The sequence below is a fragment of the Silene latifolia genome, chromosome 2 (assembly GCF_048544455.1).
Source record: "Silene latifolia isolate original U9 population chromosome 2, ASM4854445v1, whole genome shotgun sequence".
Taxonomy (NCBI): Eukaryota; Viridiplantae; Streptophyta; class Magnoliopsida; order Caryophyllales; family Caryophyllaceae; genus Silene; species Silene latifolia.
This window is the reverse complement of record NC_133527.1, coordinates 157008320-157014824: the sequence shown is the minus strand read 5'-3', so window position 1 is coordinate 157014824 and position 6505 is coordinate 157008320.

Sequence of the window (6505 nt, the reverse complement as noted above, 5' to 3'; positions counted from 1 at the left end):
GGTTTGACCACCTTGATAAGCTTCAAACTCAACAATGATCCAAGATTATAAGCACCCATGTCGTGTTTCTCCAAGTTGGAAAACTCATTCGTCCACTCTTTTAGACGAATCTCTAAAGTATTCATGATGAATGATTATTTTGAGAATTTTATGTAATAAGACGAAAGAAGAGACGGAAGAATTGTGTGAATAAAACCTCTATCGACGTCTCTATTTATACTAAAATCTGTTTCCTAAAATCCGTCAGGACGGATACACCGGGGAACAGGCGTAGCATCTGCTAAGCCTCTTCAAAGGGACGCAGCTCCTGCTGCGCCTTTTCCTCAGCAATGTCTCTGTGATTTTCCGCGTTGGATCTTTCCTAAATTTCTTGGCAAATAATTTCCTATTCATACGGGTTATTATTTTGGTAAATACGTCAAAATTACCATAGTTCGTGTTTCCTAATTCCGCGGGCACGTATTTCGAGGCAATATCAGCATTTTCGTCATTTTAGCACACTTATATATTTCTTTCTATTTTCTTCTTTTTTAGGAAATCATTTCTCCAATTTAACGTAATTTATTTCAAACTTATATATTTCTTTTATTTCTTTCCTTTTTTTGGGAATCATTCCGCTCTCGTCCTACATTACATTTCTAACTTATAGATTTCTATTTTTTCATTTTTTGGGGGGTAACCCTCCCTACCGTCCGGTCATTTCCGGCAAATTTTTTGCATTTTTGGCATTTTTTTGAATTTTTTTACACTTTTGAGTCATTCGTTTTGCGCTAATTTAGGCCATATGTATGCATACATGTTCTATGTGATTTCCATGTAAATTTCGGCAGCATGACGGCGTAAACCGTCATCTACCAAACCTGTTCAAAGCTAACCTGCAGGTACAAGCAACACAACCCAGCAGCAAAGGCACTCAGGCCATCATATACAACCAAAAGAGGGATATGTACAACAAACTGGGGGCTCGAGCCCTAAGCAATATCCAAAATGTCCAAAATGTGGGTCCTAAAATGTAAAAATGTGCAAGATACAGCCAACAACAAACAAACAACAACAAAACTACTGCCGGTCGCCGCCTAACTCTGGAACTCTCGCCTCGAGAGCAGCAACCTCAGCAGCTGCCCCAACAGCAGTGAAAGCCTCCTCGGGAGCACGAGAAGCGTCAACGGTTGTGTCTATGTCCATGGGAGCTCTCCCAGAAGTAGAAGCCTCGTCACCTGCAACGTTAAAGTAATTTGAGGCCGCGTCAAGTGACGACGAACCTTGATTAGGGGATTTTCGAGTTTTGGAAGCCCTGAAGTCGCTCTTTTCTCGCCATCTTTGGCCATATTCCCACAAACCCGATCACTCATGTGGTAATTTGGATTAAGTCAAGCCTAAGTTGAAGCATAGTCATGGGTTCGAGTCGAAATTTCGGCAGCATTTCGTTATAACGGCGATTATGCCCTAGAAAAGTGTCCTGAAAAAGTCGTCACAAGCCAAAATTCCGAGATGGTAGGAAGTTTACCCATCATCCAAGGATTCCAAATATCAAGTTTCATCGCAAATGGGCAACCCTAAGGCCATTTTCGAAGCAATTTACGGTTTAGCTGTGAAACCGTATCAATTTCACTCAAATGCCCAAAACTCAACGGAAATTTGAAACAAATACATGGTTATGATCCTTATACTACCAATTAGCCATTTGCAAGGTCAATTTTACAGGGCAAGATCATTTGGGGGAAAAGCCCCAAATTTTCGACATTTTAGGGTTGAAAACCCTAAATTTTGTCGATCCAATTCGTCCATTATAGAAGATTAATGCAATATTGATATACATACCTCGATTAGTCATGGCAAATGCAAGCAGGCATAGACGCAGCAGGCGCTGTGCCTCTTCCTCAGCTTCCCTTCATACGAATTTTCAAAAATTCGTTATGAGTTCGTTATTTGTGGGCCTATCTTTGGTGCGCCTCTTCCCCGATGCCATTTTATCTTTTTTTTTGTCCGTTTGACGATTATTCTTTGTTCAGACCCGCATTTCTAAGCCAACTGAAGACTACCGTACATTATTTACTGCTTCCAAGACTTTGCTTGTCACAACGAGCAGGTATTCCCCGACAGGTGTTTCGACACGCCTTCATTATATTCCCTCAGCGAGAGTAAGCGGATAGACAATCCCTCTCGAGACATGGAGATAAGTTCCTGATAAGGTTTCCCCAACGAGAGTTCACGACATACAATCGTCCTTCTCAAGTTTTTCCGAAGTTTGTTTGAAGACGACCCAAGCAGAATTCTCCCAGCAGTTCCCGCCTGTGTCCTGCTACTCACAATATTTGTTGTTTCCCCACGGAGTGCGATAAAGGTGTCGTTCTCCAGAAGTTCCCAGACCGGCGGAGTTCTTACACTTGAGCCTTAGTTACCCCTTAGGTTGAAATTATATTTGGCCTCCTTCCCATTGATGCTTTCCTTTAGGGTCCCACACCCTAGCACAATCCTTACTTATCCTTTAGGTCTTAGCTTCTACGCTTACCCTTTAGCTCCTACGCTTAACTTTAGCTCCTACGCTTAACCTTAGCTCCTACGCTTAACCTTAGCTCCTATGCACCTACGGAAGCGTCTCGAGGAAGAAGTCTCAGGTATGGTCTCTTCTTATGGCTGGCGAGCCTCCTTACGTAGTCTAATGGACTTTAAACGACCCTCCCCGACAGTCGACAAAATCTAAAATGTTCCCAACGACAGGTCCTTGGTTCAGACCCCTTGAACCGCCTCGCGTCGCCATAGTCGTCAAGTTGTAATCTTCGATTGACCTGATGGCTATACTTTGACTTTCACCTTGTCCAAGCCTCAGTCAAAGTGGGGGCTCTGTAGATACCTCATTTCTGCACCTCCCGCAAACCACCCGGTGATGATTGGGCCGCATGTTTGGTACGCGGAACGATTTGTGACAGTTCGTAAGTTTATCGTCAAGTTATTGCTCAATCACTGATGTCTACCTCTTAATTATCATCTACGCGCCGATACGGTCATTTTGACAGTAATTAGAGTACATTTGGAGTCCGGGCCTAAAACCGTCTTCATTTTCTGATAACCGCTAAATCCCGAGTCAGAATGTTCTGGAATGTTCCGGATATTTCTATTCCATATTTCACAATCTTTTAATCTTTGGTAAAAAATTTCCCGTAATATTCATACAAAATATTGAGGAAAATAAGATTAATCCGTTATTCCATAAATTAAACACGGAAATCTTTCTTCCGCAGGAGGAAACCACTTGGGAACAGATGCAGCAGGTGCTGCGCCTCTTCCAAGAGATGCAGTGACTGCTGCGCCTTTTCCCAAGTCCTTTTCTGCGTATTTTTCGTATCTTTTCATATCTTTTCGAGATTCACTTCCAAAGTTTCTCAAAAAACCCTAATTCATTCACGTGATTAGTATAAATAGGAGCCTTCACTCCTCATATTTCTCACGCGAGTGTCCGCCCTTCTCTTCTCCCTTTGCATTCTAGACCACGTTCTTACTTTTTGGCGTCTACGTGTTTGAACATTCGACCACGTAAGCTCGGATCTTTCTGAGTACCAGCCTCGTTTGTATGACCGACCAATTTGACCAACTCCACCATTAATATCCTTAATCAATCTTAATCATTTTCCTCTTACGAGGGCACTTTCGTTACATTCGAGTCGAGCATCACTAAATCATAAACTTAGTTCATCTCGTTTCGTCAAACATGTAAGTCTGAGGGTGTAAATCCTTCTTTATTTATTGTTATTTACTTTTTGTAATCATCATGTAAGATTTATATCGAAAGTACTTCTAAAACCAATTTGTAAAACCATGTTTAAAACCCTTTTTTTCACGGATTATCAGGAGATAGACGTCGAGAAAGGACGCAACAACTGTTACGCCTCTTCGTGAGGCTGCTGCAGTTCCTGCTTCCTTTCTTCTTCCTTCGTCGTTTGATAATTCGATTGTTTTGCTTCATTATCCATTGTTCATTGTTTCTTTAACACGATAATTTTAAGTATAATAATTTAACATATTATTTATCATCATTATTATTTAATTCATAATTAAATCCCGACTTAAATCCCTTATAGCCAATATTTGCGGGTTTTTCGTCATTAAAATCAGTCTGGGTTGTAGAGATTCGATTCTTTCATATCGAGTTTCTGGAATTCGATCTTTGATATATTTCCACATGTCTATTTAGTTCACCTATGTCACTAATCAATCTTTCATTCATGTAATTAATTCATCCACGTTCGTTTCATCCATGTTTTATGGTTCTTATGACTCATTCACATGTAATTAATGTATTAAATCACTTTCATCCAAGTCAAATATCATAATCAATCATTAAATTCACCCACAAATATTAACGATTTGCGTTCGCTTCACACGGCTGAACTCGGCTTTGAAACAGACGCAAAGAATCGCTGCGCTCTTCCAGGGCGCAGCTCTGCTGCACCTCTTCCAGGTTGATTTCTGTCTCTGAACTTTCGTTCTGCCTTGACCTAGTTTAATTAGTTTACGTATGTAATTAACTATTATTCGTATTATCGCCTAATTCCTGTTCGTTAATTCGTTTGTTTATTCTTTCTCAAATTATCCGTTTTAAAAGTATTTTCGACATAAATCAGTGAATCCGATGTAATTATTGTAACTTTCATTATTGTATTATTTCTTTTATTGTACCATTTGTATGCCTTCACATGTAATTGAACCTAAATTCCTACTTCGACTTAATTGTTTGCTAAATTACGTGTTCACCGACTTAGTCTAATTCTCACATGCTAGGATTAATTCTATGGATGTTGCATTGCATGCATATAATCGACAATATATCGAGTATAAATAACTTCCCTAATCATTAGTAGAGGCCGCTATCGAGGCGGGCAGGATTAGGTGTTCGATCAAAAGAGCTTTCTAATACGTACCCTCACCCCTTACTCCAGATCTCTGTGAACATCCGTGTTCATTGGCATCCACGAGAGTCATTCTAGACATAGAATGCTAAGGGTAATGAGTGCTTAGTATTCATTTCATTACTTTGTATCTTGACATGACACGAGGTATTCGAACGTTTTCCAATTTTCCACAATAAATTGGTGACGGCTCCACAAATGCAAACTCTTGTTCTCCTCCCAAGCGCCCCCGTGGGCCCGCGTCCACACAAGGGCTTCAACCGCATCAATTACATGGCGTACACTACCTCTCAACGAGCGGCAACTCATATCCCGGGCGAGTCCTGAGGAGTTTCTAACGCCCCAGCGAGTGACGATTTTCAAATGAAAGTCCCACAGGTCTTTCAAAGATCCTTGCAACATCATTTATGATCCCGACACAGCGCTCTCCCAAAATGATTTTCCAGAGAGCCTCACTTACATGATTCATCCCCACGGAGCTCGTTTAGGGCACCCATCAAGTTGGAGTTCGTTGCTCCATAGCCGAACCTATCAACATCAACCTGGTTGAAAGACATTACCAGACAATATCCTAAAATAAGCCCGATGTTTCAGGCTATTTCCCACAGTTAATTTTTCGACCATCAATGGCTGGCGAGCGTCAGAACGCACCTTCCTATGGCTAGCGAGCCTCAAAACGTACCTTCAACATGGCTGGCGAGCTTTACTACGCACCGTGGCTGGCGAGCCCTCCTCATATACGCCCCATGGCTGGCGAGCCTTACAACGCACCGCGGCTGGCGAGCCCTCCTCATATACGCCCCATGGCTGGCGAGCCTTACTATGCACCGCGGCTGGTGAGCCCTCCTCATATACGCACCATGGCTGGCGAGCCTTACTACGCACCACGGCTGGCGAGCCCTCCTCATGTATGCGCCATGGGTGGCGAGCCTTACTACGCATCGCGGCTGGCGAGCCCTCCTCATATACGCCCCATGGCTGGTAAGCCTTACAACGCACCGCGGCTGGCGAGCCCTCCTCATATACGCCCCATGGCTGGCGAGCCTTACTACGCACCACGGCTGGCGAGCCCTCCTCATATACGCAACATGGCTGGCAAGCCTTACTATGCACCATGGCTGGCAAGCCCTCCTCTTGTACGTGCCATGGCTGGCGAGCCTTACTACGCATCGCGGCTGGCGAGCCCTCCTCATATACGCACCATGGCTGGCGAGCCTTACAACGCATCGCGGCAGGCGAGCCCCTTTATATCCGCAACACGGCTGATGAGCCTTTGTCCGCAAGCAAGATACAACCTAAGGACGTATCCCGAAGATGCCTCAAGTGCGACTCCTTATCAAGCTGGCGAGCCTTTGTCTGCAAACACGCGAGGACATATCCAAAGACGCCTCAAGTATGACTCCTTCTTATGGCTGGCGAGCCTTTATACGTAATCTAATGGACTCTAAACGACCTGAACCGGAAGTCGACAGACTCTAAACTGTTCCCGATGGCAGGTCCTTGACTCGAATCCCCGAGTCGCCTCGACGTCGCCCTTCCCGACGGCAGGTCCTTGGCTCAAACCCTTTTGAGTCGCCTTAACGTCGCAATGGTCGTCA